Source organism: Lithobates pipiens, unplaced genomic scaffold, assembly GCF_037356315.1.
Source record: "Lithobates pipiens isolate NorthernLeopardFrog02 unplaced genomic scaffold, aLitPip1_a1.2 Scaffold_18, whole genome shotgun sequence".
Classification (NCBI taxonomy): Eukaryota; Metazoa; Chordata; class Amphibia; order Anura; family Ranidae; genus Lithobates; species Lithobates pipiens.
In genome coordinates, this window is record NW_027507758.1 from 636,712,630 (window position 1) to 636,728,680 (window position 16,051).

General features: G+C 48.7%; 1 protein-coding gene across 2 annotated transcripts in view; it reads right to left on the reverse strand.

The window, feature by feature from the left end:
* Positions 1 to 16,051, reverse strand: part of LOC143989579 (uncharacterized) — a 133,239-nt gene that overhangs the window by 14,545 nt on the left and 102,643 nt on the right. The window lies entirely within an intron of this gene.

The following is a 16,051-nucleotide window of genomic DNA, read 5'->3' on the forward strand; positions in this document are numbered from 1 at the left end:
ACAGCACCAACCTCATCTGCAGATATAGCCCAAATCGTCCCCTCCGCTCCTCTCAGGACCTTCTGCTCTATCTACCTTATTACCTCCTCTCATGCTCGCCTTCAGGACTTCTCCAGAGCCTCTCCCATCTCCTGGAACTCCCTGTCCTGGTATATCCAATCAGCTCCTAACCTCTCCACCCTTAGGAGATCCCTGAAAACTCATTTACTCAGGGAAGCTTATCCCACACCCACCTAACCACTGTCCCCGAGCCACCCCCATCAAATCATTCTCTGCAGCTATTACCTTTTGTACCACCACCCCCTCCCTTTAGAATGTAAGCTCTACGAGCAGGGCCCTCCTGTACCTTCTGTATTGAACTGCACTGTAATTGTGCTGTCCCCCCTCCATATTGTAAAGCGATGTGTAAACTGTTGGCGCTATATAAATCGTGTGTAATAATAATAAATAATATACAGGTCAAGGGGGCATTTGGTAGGGACACCTGAAACGCTTGGCTTATAACTGATATTACTCTATTCCAACAGTGCACCAGTTTAGGGCACCACCAACACATGTAAATGGTCCGCACCTTGGACATTCTGGACTCTCTCTACATTGTCATCAATACAATTTAAGGGGAGTTCTATGAATAATTCTGTGAACAACAAAATGTTGTGACAACCGTTGGGTAGAAGAAATAGATATTAAAGGTACTCAATCTAATATAGATTGTCACCACTCTCCATCCATGTTAGAGATTAGGGATGAGCTTCGTGTTCGAGTCGAACATACGTTCGACTCGAACATCGGCTGTTCGCTCGTTTGGCGAATTCTGAACATTATGGGCCGTTCGCGCCAAATTCGCGTGGCGCTCACGGCCCACAAGGCACTGCGTCATCGCAGTGCATTGCTGGCTCATGATTGGCCAAGCATGCACTGTGTATGGAGAGCCTGTGGCCAATCATAGCTCAGGCTGTGTAGTACACGCCCCACACTATATAAGGCCGCCAGCGCGGCGGCCTTGTGTAGTGTGTTGGCGTCTGAAGCAGTTAGTGGGTGTTCTGTGTACCTTCAACACAGTACACACCGATCGTTATCGGACGATTTTCGATCTTGCTCTTCTGTAGTGGTTGTTGTCTGCTTGCCCTGACTGCAGTATACACCGCTATATTCACCTCACCTATATAGCTAGTGATCTATCTTTTATAATAGAGCTTGCAGTCAGTAGTGTTAGGAGCTTGTGCGTGCTGTCTGCGTGCTCTGTACCCAGTACACACCGCTATATCCACCTACATAGCTGTTCTCTATTTGAGCCCACTTGCCATCTGCAGGAGTTATTGGAAGTTGTGTGTGCCTCCAGCACAGCACAGTATACATCTGTATATACCCCTTTATCTCTGGTGTTCTATAATAAAGGCATCTGCAGGAGTTAGTGGGTTTTTTGTGCCTCCAGCACAATATACACCTGTATCTACCCTTTATTGCTGTTCTCTAATAGAGCCATCTGCAGGGCTTAGTGGGTGTTGTGTGACTCCATTACAGTATACCCCTTTATCTCTGGTGTTCTATAATAAAGGCATCTGCAGGAGTTAGTGGGTGTTGTGTGCCTCCAGCACAATATACACCTGTATCTACCGTTTATTGCTGTTCTCTAATAGAGCCATCTGCAGGGCTTAGTGGGTGTTGTGTGACTCCATTACAGTATACCCCTTTATCTCTGGTGTTCTATAATAAAGGCATCTGCAGGAGTTAGTGGGTGTTGTGTGCCTCCAGCACAATATACACTACCCAACTGCTGTTTTACCCAACTCCCTTCAGGCCATTACCGTGTCTGGAAGGCCAGCAAGGAGAGGAAGACAGGCGTGAGCCGATAAAAGAGGGCAAGCAGGCTCTGTGTCTAGAGACAACAGTTCTGGTCGTGGACGCAGTGCATTGTCATCAGCACATGGCCATGGGACATGCTTGTCCTTCTTTTCGGCAGCTGAACATGTTGAACCGCAACATGCCAACGACTTGGTAGAGTGGATGACCAAGCCCTCTTCATCCTCCTCATCCTCTCTCACCCAGGTTCAGGGTACTAGCAAAGCAGCAGCCAACGCATCGTCTTCCCTCCTCTCAATGTCATCATCAGTGACTCCTTCCCTAGACCCACCACGTCCTCCTGAGGAGTCTCCTGAACTCTTTGAGCACAGTGTTGGGTACATGCTCCAGGAGGATGCCCAGTGTTTTGTAGGCTCTGATGATGACACTCAGCTAGAGGAAGGCAGTAGCGTGAGCGCAGAGAGAGGGGATGCTCAAGAAGGACAGCAATCTGGCAGTCATGTTCCACAAGCTGCAGCATATTGCCAGGTTTGCTACAGCGATGAAGAGGGAGGGGATGATGAGGGCACTGACTCCACGTGGGTGCCTGGTAGGAGAGAGGAGGAGGAGGAGGAGGCACATGTCCAATGAGGCAGGATGCCCTCCGGGGTCCAGCTTAGGGGCAGCACACCGACTGAATCACACCGCAGAGCTCCGCCTGTGCAGGGCGCTGCCTCTGCGCGTTATTCTAAAAGTTCTTTGGTGTGGGCCTTTTTTGAGACGAGTGCATCAGATCGCACCGCTGCTATTTGCAACATATGTCTCAAGCGTATCTCGCGTGGCCAAAACATCAGCCGATTGGGCACCACATGCTTGACCAGACATATGGTGACCTGCCATGCAGCTCGTTGGCAAGCGTACCTCAAAGACCCACACCAAAGAACAAAGCGGACCTCTCCTTGCTCCTCATCAGCTGGCATCTCCAACCCCACTAGACCTTCAGTCCTCTCTGAAACCTGCTCTGAGAGGAATGAAGGTGTAGAATTAGGTGTGTCACAGCCAAGTGCTTCCGGGCAGTCTGCTAGCAGTACACCCACGTCCGATTATAGCAGGCAAATGTCCCTGCCCCAGCTGCTGGACCGGCAAAAGAAGTTCACTCCCAGCCATCCACATGCCCAGCGGTTGAATGCTAGCTTGGCTAAATTGCTAGCACTTCAACTGCTGCCTTTTCAGTTGGTAGACTCGGCCCCCTTCCGTGAGTTTGTACAATGTGCGGTTCCTCAGTGGCAGGTCCCCAAACGCCACTTTTTCTCACGGAAGGCGATTCCGGCTCTCTACCGGCATGTGGAAGGCAATGTCCTTGCCTCGCTGGACAGGGCGGTCAGCGGTAAGGTGCATATTACTGCTGACTCATGGTCCAGCAGGCATGGACAGGGACGTTACCTGTCTTTCACGGCCCATTGGGTCACTCTTCTGGCAGCTGGGAAGGATGCAGGACAAGGTGCAGTAGTGTTGGAGGTTGTTCCGCCACCACGCCTCCAAAATGCTACTATTGGTTGTGACACACCTCTTTCCTCCACCCCCTCCTCTTCTTCTTCCTCCATGGCCTCTTCCAGTGCTCTGTCCTCAGAACCAGCGGTGCTCCGTAGGCGTTCCAGGGGCTACGCAAGTACGCAGGCAAAACTATGCCATGCCGTGCTTGCGCTGGTTTGTTTGGGGGACAGGAGCCACACTGGGGTGGATGTTTTGTCAGCTCTGCAGGGGCAGGCCGAGAGGTGGTTGACGCCACGCCAGCTTAAGCCAGGAATGGTGGTTTGTGACAATGGCACCAACCTCCTCTCCGCCCTCCGACAGGGACAACTGACCCATGTGCCCTGAGTAGCTCACGTCCTTAACCTGGTGGTGCAGCGGTACTTGGGCAGGTACCCCGGCTTACAGGATGTCCTGAAGCAGGCCAGGAAAGTCTGTGTGCATTTCCGCCGATCATTTAATGCCTGTGCTCGGCTGGCTGAGCTCCAAAAGGAGTTGAACCTGCCCAAGAACCGCCTTATATGTGACATGCCCACCAGGTGGAACTCAACGTTGGCCATGCTGCAGCGGCTGCACACGCAGCAGAGGGCCATCAATGAGTACCTGTGCGACTACGGCACCAGGACAGGGTCAGGGGAGCTCGGTTTTTTCTCACCACGCCAGTGGGGCATGATCAGGGATGCATGCACTGTCCTGTCACCGTTTGAGGAGGCCACAAGGATGGTGAGCAGTGACAGTGCATGCATCAGTGACACTGTACCTCTTGTCCACCTCTTGGAGCATATGCTGCGTGGAATAATTGACAGGGCACTTGAGGCAGAACAGAAGCAGGAAGAGGAGGACTTCCTTGCATCTCAAGGCCCCCTTTATCCAGACAGTGTTCCTGCTGTGCCACCCATCACACAGGAAGAGGATGAGGAGGAGGAAGAGGAGGAGGAGGATGATTGTGTCAGCATGGAGGGGGAGGCTGGCACTCAGCATCAGCAGCAGCAGTCTTGTAGGGATGATTTACAGTCCCAAGAAACACGTGGACTTGTACGTGGCTGGGAGGAGGTAGCTGCGGATCATGTTGCCCTTAGTGACCCAGAGGACTCCGGACCGAATGCCTCAGCTAACCTACGCTGCATGGCCTCCCTGATCCTGCAAAGCCTACGGAAGGATCCTCGTATTCTTCGGATCAAGGAGAGGGACCATTACTGGCTGGCCACTCTCCTTGATCCACGGTACAAGGGTAAGGTTGCCGACCTTATCTTGCCATCGCAGAGGGAGCAGAGGATGAGACATCTCTGGGAGGCCTTGCAGAAAGGTCTGTGCCACGGGTTCCCAGAGACTGGGAGGTTACAAACTCCTGGTCCTGGACAACGTGTTGCTGAGGCATCGGTCAGATGGAGCGGTGGAGAAGGTGGCCGTCTGACTGATGCTTTCAGACAATTTTTTAGTCTGCAGCCCCAAGGTATGATCGGTTCCAGCAACCATCACCAGCGTCTTATTTACATGGTGCAGGAATACCTAGGGGCAAGGTCAGACTTGGACACCTTTCCCACCGAAAATCCTCTGGCTTACTGGGTCTTGAGGATGGATCACTGGCCAGAGCTTGCACAGTATGCAATTGAGCTACTGGCCTGTCCTGCATCCAGCGTTCTTTCGGAACGCACCTTCAGTGCTGCTGGTGGCTTTGTTACCGATCACAGGGTGCGCCTGTCCACCGAATCAGTTGATCGACTGACCTTCATCAAGATGAATCAGTCTTTGATCACCCACAGCTACCAAGCACCTGAAGCTGATGTAACCGAATAATTTTTTTTGAAATATCACATCCCTTCAAGACTGCCTATGCTGATGCTGAGTGACTGTCCTGTTATGTTGATTGTCTATCCTCTTCCTCCTCCGCTGATATGTTGGAAGAACATTTCTGGTTCTGGGTGATGCCATCAGCCCAATTTTTCTGCCCCTGTTTAACAGGGGCGTTTAATTACAATTTTTGATGCAATGCTTTGCAGCAGGGCTAATTCCTGCAATAAAAATAGAGTATATGGGAGAGGTTGCAGTGTCGTGGCACCAGCACCAGTGCCTAAGGCCCAATTTTTCTGCCCCTGTTTAACAGGGGCGTTTAAGTACAATTTTTGATGCAATGCTTTGCAGCAGGGCTAATTCCTGCAATAAAACTAGAGTATATGGGAGAGGTTGCAGTGTCGTGGCACCAGCACCAGTGCCTAAGGCCCAATTTTTCTGCCCCTGTTTAACAGGGGCGTTTAAGTACAATTTTTGATGCAATGCTTTGCAGCAGGGCTAATTCCTGCAATAAAACTAGAGTATATGGGAGAGGTTGCAGTGTGGTGGCACCAGCACCAGTGCCTAAGGCCCAATTTTTCTGCCCCTGTTTCACAGGGGCGTTTAATTACAATTTTTGATGCAATGCTTTGCAGCAGGGCTAATTCCTGCAATACAACTAGAGTATATGGGAGAGGTTGCAGTGTGGTGGCACCAGCACCAGTGCCTAAAACCCAATTTTTCTGCCCCTGTTTAACAGGGGCATTTAATTACAATTTTTGATGCACTGCTTTGCAGCAGGGCTAATTCCTGCAATAAAACTAGAGTATATGGGAGAGGTTGCAGTGTGGTGGCACCAGCACCAGTGCCTAAAGCCCAATTTTTCTGCCCCTGTTTAACAGGGGCGTTTAATTACAATTTTTGATGCAATGCTTTGCAGCAGGGCTAATTCCTGCAATAAAACTAGAGTATATGGGAGAGGTTGCAGTGTCGTGGCACCAGCACCAGTGCCTAAGGCCCAACTTTTCTGCCCCTGTTTAACAGGGACATGTAATTACAATTCTTGATATAATATTTCACAGGAGGGCCCGTTCCTGTGCCCACCGAGAGTAACTGTAAGGACTTATAGTGTTGTGGCACCAGCACCACAACCACCAAAGGCCCAATTTTTCTACCGCTGTTCAACAATGGCATGTAATTACAATTCTTGATATAATCGTTCACAGCAGGGCGCTCCAGCGCCCACCAAGAGTCACTTTGAGGGCTTACAATGTTGTGGCAAAACCAACACCTTGTTCCGCCATTTCTGCAGAGCATATAGGGCAGGCCCCTACTTTCAAACATCCAACTTACAAACATCTCCTACTTGCAAACGCAAGGAGACAGCAGCAAGTGAGATGAAAAAAGATGGACGACAAAACAAATTATACAGGGGTGATAACCCTTCCCTATGTTTTCCAAAAAGCTTAAAAATAGTTTTTTTGACTGGAGCTACACTTTAAAAATGTACCAGTTGAAAATTACAAACAGATTCAACTTAACACAACAAACCTACACAGTCCCTGTCTTGTTTGCACCGCCTGTATACTGCTGTTCTGAGTATATAGGGCCTGGGGGCCACACGCATTTCCTTTTTTTAATATGGGTACAGGGTTCCCCTTAATAAGCGTACAAGACCCAAAGGGGCTGGTAATGGGCAGGGAGGGCTACCCATGCCATTTTTCTCAATGATTTTCAACCATATTGCAGGAACCAGATATAACATTAAAACCGCAAGCAATTTTCAATGATGTTATTTCCGTTTAATGTCATTTTGTGCAGGGACTGTTCGAAACACGTGGCACTTCACAGGCATACTACAGACACCCCCCAGGCACCATATTTAAAGGAATATTTCACTTTTTTTTTCACTTTAATCGTCATTAAAATCAGTGCTCCCGCCAAAACGGCCATTTTTAAAAACATTTTAGGCATTGATCCATGTCCCCTGGGGCAGGAGTCAGGCCCCCAAACCCTTTTTAGGACAGTATCTTGCATATAAGCCTTTAAAATTAGCACTTTTAATTTCGAACATTCGAGTCCCATAGACTTCAATGGGGTTCTAACGTTCGTACGAATTTGGGGTCCGTTCGAAAGTTCTGGTGCGAACCGAACCGGGGGGTGTTCGGCTCATCCCTATTAGAGATATCTGTAGACCACCCTGTCCTTCCATAAAGCTGGAGAGTTCTCTGAGAGCGAAGCAGAAGAGACCCATATAAAGATGATAAAAGAAGAGATCCATATAAAGATGATATAAGAAGAGACCCATATAAAGATGATAGAAGAAGATATCCATATAAAGATGATAAAAGAAGAGACCCATATAAAGATGATAGAAGAAGAGATCCATATAAAGATGATATGAGAAGAGACCCATATAAAGATGATATAAGAAGAGACCCATATAAATATGATATAAGAAGAGACCCATATAAAGATGATATTAGAAGAGATCCATATAAAGAAGATAGAAGAAGAGACCCGTATAAAGATGATATAAGAAGAGACCCATATAAAGATGATATAAGAAGAGACCCATATAAATATGATATAAGAAGAGACCCATATAAAGATGATATTAGAAGAGATCCATATAAAGAAGATAGAAGAAGAGACCCGTATAAAGATGATATAAGAAGAGACCCATATAAAAATGATATAAGAAGAGACCCATATAAAGATGATATTAGAAGAGATCCATATAAAGATGATAGAAGAAGAGACCCGTATAAAGATGATATGAGAAGAGACCCATATAAATATGATATAAGAAAATACCCATATAAATATGATATAAGAAGAGACCCATATAAAGATGATATTAGAAGACATCCATATAAAGATGATAGAAGAAGAGACCCGTATAAAGATGATATAAGAAGAGACCCATATAAAAATGATATAAGAAGAGACCCATATAAAGATGATATTAGAAGAGATCCATATAAAGATGATAGAAGAAGAGACCCGTATAAAGATGATATGAGAAGAGACCCATATAAATATGATATAAGAAAATACCCATATAAAAGTGATATAAGAAGAGACCCATATAAAGATGATATTAGAAGAGGTCCATATAAAGATGATAGAAGAAGAGACACGTATAAAGATGATATGAGAAGAGACCCATATAAAGATGATAGAAGAAGAGACCCATATAAAGATGATAGAAGAAGAGACCTTTCTACTCCTTGCTAGTAGCTACTTGATCTATGAGTGGAGTGTCTATTTGTAGGAGAGATGTGGACCTGGTTTGAATAGAACGTGGATGGTGAAGATGAAGGTATTGATAAAAGCTAGTTGTGGGTAAACCAAACTCGAGTTGTAAATCTTTAAAGGATTTTAGATGGCCATTGGTATATAATTGGTACAGGAAATGTGTACCCCTAGAATACCAGGCAGAAAAGCCCTGTAGTTTCCCAATCTCCTCTAGTCGCCCCCTTTCCCAGATTAAATCTGGAAATGACATCATAGCCCAGAATACATTGCATCTCATCCCAGACCTTAGCCAAGAGGATCAAGGTAGGACATGTGGAACAGTCCCAAAACCCACCCGCCTCCAATTGGGCCAGCAGAGGATATTTATTAGACCTGGACAGCAGTATAGCTTGAATGGGGTGCCTACCATCAATAGTCCCCCACCCAGCAAAATGTTGCCACTGGGAAGCCAGGAAGTATAACCTAGCAGAGGGGACAGCCAAACCTCCACCATTTCAGGCAGTTGTAAAATAGGTAAGCGGATCCTAGGCTGCTTCTTTTTCCATATCAGAGTGTCTATCCTCTTAACCATTTGCTGACCGCCCCACATACATGTACTGTGGGGAGGCGGCTCTATTGCGCAAAATCACATACAGTTACGTCATTTTGTACAATATGTCTGGGGCGCGCATGCGCACCACCGCCGACCAGCTCCCGCTGTGGTTGGACACAGTGGGAGCCAATCAGCGAGGCCGACAGGCCCGGCCATCGTTCCAGAGAGAATCACAACGGCGGTCTGCCTATGTAAACAATGCAGATCGCTGTTCTGTCAGAGGGCAATATGGAGTTCCTGTGTTTCTGCTAAGCAGGAACATGGATTTCTGTCTTCCTACAGTTGAAGCACCTCCTCCGCACAGTTAGAAAACACTCCCTAGGAGCAAATTGAACCCTTTGATCGTCCCTGTTAACTCCTTCCCTGCCACTGTCATTAGTACAGTGACAGTGCATTTTTTTTTAGCACTGATCACTGTATTGGTGTCACTGTTTCCCAGAAAGTGTCACTTAGTGTCAAATTTGCCTGCCGCAACGTCACAGTCCCGTTAAAAATCGCTGCCATTACTCTTAAATAAAAGAAAAAAAGAAAAAGTCCATAAATCTATCGCATAGTTTGTGGACGCTATAACTTTTGCGCAAACAAATCAGTATATTTTTTGGGGATTTTTTTTACCCAAAATATGTAGCAGAATACATATTGACCTAAACTCATGAAGAAATTTTATTTTTGTAATTTTTCTATTGGATGTTTTATTGCAGAAAGTAAAAAAATATATATATTTTTTAAACTGTCGCTCTTTTTTTTTGTCTATAGCGCAAAAAATAAAAAAACGCAGAGGTGATCAAATACCACCAAAAGAAATCTCTATTTGTGGGAAAAAATGGACGTCAATTTTATTTGGGCACAGCGTTGCATGGCTACCCCCATCTTTTGTAGGTAATAATTGCCATTGTACCAAAAGTAATTATGGAGTAATCCAAACGCCAAACACCTTCAGAAATATCTACGATGCTTTATTTCTATATTGGAGCTACTTAATTCTGATTCTATAGCATCTATGTGCTCTATAATGTTATACAGAGTGACACGCAAGTGACACACTAAATCTAGTGGCAGGTGATGGTGGCAAGTAAGGATGAGCTCAGGCGTGTTCGTATTTTCCATGTGCAGAGCCCGCCAGGAAGTTGGCGCAGCGCTGCACTAATCACAGGCAGTGAGATATTGCCCGATCTCTGCAGCCGTGCATCGGGGCAATTTCTCACTGCCTGTGATTAGCGCAGTGCTGCGCCAACTTCCTGGTGGGCTCTGCATGTGGACCATATGAACACGCCTGAGCTAATCCTTAGTGGCAAGTGACACACTGCATCTGGTAGCAGGCGACAGTGGCACGCTGCATCTGGCGGCAGGCGACGGTGGCACGCTGCATCTGGTGGCAGGCGACGGTGGCAAGCTGCATCTGGTGGCAGGCGACGGTGGCAAGCTGCATCTGGTAGCAGGCGAAGGTGGCACGCTGCATCTGGTGGCAGGCGACGGTGGCACGCTGCATCTGGTGGCAGGCGACGGTGGCAAGCTGCATCTGGTAGCAGGCGATGATGGCACGCTGCATCTGGTAGCAGGCGACGGTGGCACGCTGCATCTGGTAGCCGGCGACGGTGGCACGCTGCATCTGGTAGCCGGCGACGGTGGCACGCTGCATCTGGTAGCAGGCGACGGTGGCACGCTGCATCTGGTAGCAGGCGACGGTGGCACGCTGCATCTGGTAGCAGGCGACGGTGGCAAGCTGCATCTGGTAGCAGGCGACGGTGGCAAGCTGCATCTGGTAGCAGGTGACGGTGGCAAGCTGCATCTGGTAGCAGGTGACGGTGGCATGCTGCATCTGGTAGCAGGTGACGGTGGCACGCTGCATCTGGTAGCAGGCGACAATGGCACGCTGCATCTGGTAGCAGGTGACGGTGGCATGCTGTATTTGGTAGCAGGCGACGGTGGCACGCTGCATCTGGTGGCAGGCGACTGTGGCACGCTGCATCTGGTGGCAGGCGACGGTGGCACGCTGCATCTGGTAGCAGGTGACGGTGGCACGCTGCATCTGGTGGCAAGTGACAAGCTCGGGGTTCCCACTGATTCTGCATTATGGTGAGTTGAACTATTTCCTTATAATAATAATATGATTTTATAATCCTGACACCATATCAAGCATGGTGTTGGGATGATATAAGTGCTAAAACCAGCCATTCACCTGACAAATCACTCGCCCCCTGAAATCCCCTTCAACGCCGAGACTACATTCAACACCCCCCCCACCCCGCCCCTGGTCCTTGGCAAAATTGTCCCTGAACAGCAGTTTGTAAATCCGGTCACCCTAGGCTCCGGTAGGGCACCAGAGAGCGGCAGGAGGGGATCCCCTCTCCCGCCACTAATAAAAGTGATCTCGTGCTGAATCCGCTGCAGAGACCACTATTATCGGCAACCGGGCCGCCCACTGAAGAAGAGAATACCAGGGTTATGGCAGCTAGCTGCTGCCATAACAAAGATATCCCTCTTCAAAATTAGCACGTATATCGGTGTGCGACAGTCCAGAAGTGGTTAAGTGCAGTGTTCTGGGTGACCCTTTCTGTGGTTTTAGATAAAAAATTATTTTTAATGTTGAGTTTTCTCATATATTTCTGAATGCTGATATAAGTCTCAAACGTATTCAGATTCTTGGTGGGGGGCAAATTTGAACCCTTTATGCAAAAGCTTAAGTTCATTATCATTAAGGGGAACCTCACTCAAGTTATAAATCCCCTCCCCTATTGGTGTTTTCTTTTTTTGGAGTTTCCTTCCTGCTTGTCTTCCCCTCTGTCTCTTCCTTCTACTCCAAACGTGTTTCCATTCACCCCTCTCCCCCCTCGTAGCCCCCTCCTGGGGGTATTCTCCTGATCTAAAAAATCCCCTCCATTAAGTTCTTCTGTATATCCATCAAGGGGAGCATATCTGTTCTGCCACCCCTGGTAGTTACCTCCCTGGGGGCCATCATATTCAGTATAGGGTCTGCTGCGGTCTCCCTGATCTTTGTGGGGATCTATATTCCTGTGGTGGGTAATGGGTACCCGGGTTATGGTATTCCTGAGGGCCTGATGTTGGGTATCTATTTACTCGGTGCAACCTCAGCTTTTATATTTTACCTAAATTGGGTAATTGCTTGCATGTCTTTGCCCTAGAATTCACTTTAGTGTATTTTCTTCTACTGAGATTTTGCGGTAATATCGCGTGAAATATGTAGCGGCCATAAACCATTGCAGGGCGGCCTTGACTTAATGGGCTTACCGGTTACCTTCTCCTGGCCTGCTCTTCAGCATCTAGGGGTTCCCAGGGTTGATACCCAACGACTTGAACACTGACACAGATAAAGTCCTTTCAAAAGGTTTTATTTTGCAGTAGAAATTTCACGAAAACACAGTCTCTTTGGGAACAGAGGGCACGGGTGAAGAACTCAGGTACCTTGAACTGAAGGTTTAGCAAAGTCTCTACTTCCACCCAGAGAGTAGCCACTCGCAGATGGGTACTTCAAGGCTGAACAGACCTCTAGCCAGAGTTCATGGCAGTCAGCACGTTGACTCAAAACTTAAACAATCAACTGAAGATGAACAGGAACCTTTTTCCTCTGTACCTGGAACGTTTCCCGTCTCCTTTATGGTACTGGAAAAGTGTGGATTCGTCAATGTCCTTCTCAACTCAGTGACCAGGCACTTCTCAGGATGCCACTTGCCGGCCCTCCTCCGAAGAGTCCTCCCCCGGTCACTTCCACGAGCTGTGGTGTCCCTCCAAGCCGAGAGCACACCCGGACACTCTGAATCCTCCCTCAGTTACTGCGCCTCGGACCAGCCGGCTCCAAGACTCGGGAACAGACGGATCCCTACCCCAGACCAGGCAGGTCTATCAGGAGCCACTGACAGCAACATGTTGTGGGATGTCAAACACCCCATGACTGGGACCCCTCACGGGGCTACCCCGGTCCTGGAACCAGAACAGACAGCACGGGTCCCACGAACAATTCCGAAACCCTGAACACGTAACCCACACCTGTTTAAAGCGGGAGTCCGCCGGGACTCCGTGTTTTTTTTTTTTTTTTAAAGTCAGCAGCTACAAATACTGCAGCTGCTGACTTTTAAAATAGTGACACTTACCTGTCCAGCGCGCCCGCGATGTCGGCACCCGAAGCCGATCTCTAGATCGACACTTGAGTGCTGCCGCCGCCATCTTGGGTATGGGAATCAGGAAATGGAGCCTTTCGGCATCATTTCCCGGTTCCCTACTGCGCATGCGCGAGCCGCGCTGCGCAATGAGGACGGTCCCCGCTGCCTCTGGGATCTGTGTGTTTCCCAGCAGGCAGCGGGGCACTTGCGGAAGGGGGTGGGCACTTGCGGAAAGGGGCGTAATGTACGCCCCTTTCCGCAGAGAGCTAGCCCGGAAGTGGGTGCAGTTACCTGGATTATCCAGGTAACTGCACCCCCCTCCCCCCTGAAAGGTGCCAATAGTGGCGCCGGAGGGGGGGGGGAATCCGATGAGCGGAAGGTCCATTTTAGGGTGGACCTCCGCTTTAATTACCCCTTCCCAGACTCCTCAGCGGCCCCGGCACTCCCACTGATTGGCTCCGAGAGGGCCGATACCCAAACATCCAACCAGGCCTGGTTCTCGTTCTTCATGTGCACCTCACCGCTCACATGCCCAGGCAGAACATCAATCATGGCCTAGCCAGACTGGTGTTAAGGCCTAACCCACACAATTAACCCTCAGTACTGTAAGGTCCTGAGGCAAAAACTAAATTTACAATGCGTGTGACATTTGATCCCAAATGTCATCCGCTACACATAAAATATTAGAACTACCACTATTTTATTCTCTAGGGTGTCTGCTTTTATGAAATATATCATGTTTTGGGATTTTTATATAATCTTCAGGCCTACAGTGATTTTTTTTAAACATGTGTGCAGAAAATGCAAAAAAACGGCTCTGGGAGCTAAAGGGTTAAAGTTGATAAAAAAATATAAATAAATCCGTGGAGGTCACATGACATCACATGGGCTGATACCATCAGGAAATTCAGATGTGACAGGAAACATTGTTTCTAATGTCTATTGAATGTTTGTTACATTAAAGTTGATTAAACAAGTGTAGTGGAGGCCACATATTTCCTGTCAAATGTGGAGCTCCACTCTTGGAAGACAGGAAGTGATGTCAGGTACAGACAGGAAGTTGTGGGTGAGAGGTGAGTCGAGAAGAAGTAGAGAGAAGACATTGCTGAAAGTGGCAGTAGAGGAGGTAATAAGATCTTATTTTCTATTTACACCCAGTAACCCCCGTCATGTCCGTCCTCTTCCTCCATAGTCACTGTGAGGTCTTTTATCTCCAGCAGATGATGATACACACATATATAGTGTGGGCATGTAGAATAACCCCTTCAGGGGGATCAGTTGATGATGAATAGTGAAGGGCTCGGGTGTGTTGGAAACCCCACATTCCCGATCCCACCAGGAAGCCGACACTGCACAGCGCTAATCACCGGCAGTGAGACATTTCCTGGTCTCCAGCTGCTCAGATTGGGAAATGTCTCACTGCCTATGAATAGCACTGTGCAGTGTCGGCTTCCTGGTGGGATCGGGAATGTGGGGTTTCCAACACACCGGAGCTCATCCCTAATGATGAATATATCTTCCTTCCAAATCTGGCCATACATGGTTCAGTTTTATCGATCATCCAGCAGGATGAGAGGAAAAAACTGAAGTGATTCCCCCATCCACACATTGGAGGGGGGTGGGGGAATCCTCCCCACTGCACTATTGTATTCCGACAATGGGGGGCGCTCCTCCGCTCTCAAAATACACAGATCAGTGATGAAGCTATTGGCTGCAGCCGCTGATGGAGTGACTTTTATCCGGCAGTGACCACACATGGATGGAAATGTGACCGATCCCTGCTGAACCAGCTGAATTTCCATGTCTCTATGGTCACCATAAGTCAGGGCTCAACAAATCCCAGGTCACCATGGTGACTAGAAATGGCGTCCTGGCCCCTGGGCTCTTGTCAGTCCATTCTCACTGTTGGGCTGAATAATGTTTCTGCTTAAAACCCGGACACATTATTCACAGGAATGTGGCTCGGAGCGGGGCCAGGCGGGAGGGTGAGGGGAGGAGGAGATGATGGCACCCGACCTGTGAAGTCGGGTGGACTGGGCAGGACAGCGGCATGAGAGGACTCATCTCACTGAGCTCCCGCTGCCGATCGGTCTCCTTTCCGTGGCCCCATTACTGTCACCAACAGCTCCTGCTTCCACCCACAGCTGCCTGTGTCCCTGCAGAGCCCTCCGGCAGAACAAAGAAGAAGGAGCGGGACCGAATCTCCAACATGGCGCCACCTCGGCACTGCCACAAAGATCCCCACAAGGTGCTGAGAAACAGGACTACAGAGTCCTTACAGGAGGAACCAGGACAAGCCTGCAAAGCAGCCAGCTAAGAGACCAGCCAGGGAGGGACATGCTACTTTATGTACACAAGATGTCCTCTCCATCCACTCTGCTCTCACACTGTCAGGAAAGACATCTGCGGAGTACAGCTGCTGTTTCCAGGCGCATACCTGTGCGCAGTCGCCAACCAAGAATGACCAGAACAAGCACAGACGTCTCTCTGTAGATGTGCATGCGCGAACACGACTGCGTGCGCACCTGTCACCTGAACGGGTGCCAGTCGGCCTATTTAAAGGGAGCTTCAATGCTGAACTGGTTGCTGCTTGGTCTACAGCATTTACCTGAATCCTGCTTCCTGTGCGTTTGTTTAACTTCTGTTACCGATCCGGCTTGCTCCCGACTATGACTGACTGCTTCCTGCCCTGACCTCTGGCTTTCCATGGATTGAGCTGTCTCCAGATCCTATTACTGCCTGTGACCTGACCTACGCTCCTGCTTGCTGTTTATGCCTGATTTGCCCGTCTGTTGCCAAACCGACCTGTGACCTGACTACGCTTTTGCCTGCTGCCTTTGCTTGATCTGCCTATCTGCTGTCTGCCCGGATCGTCTGACCCTGCTCCTGGCCATCTAGCCTGCTACAAGCTCCTGCTTCCTGTGGTGCACCTCTGCTTATCTGCTGCCAAGTCTGCCAGCCATCTGCTCGCTTGTCTGCTCTCTGCTGTGATCCGGCT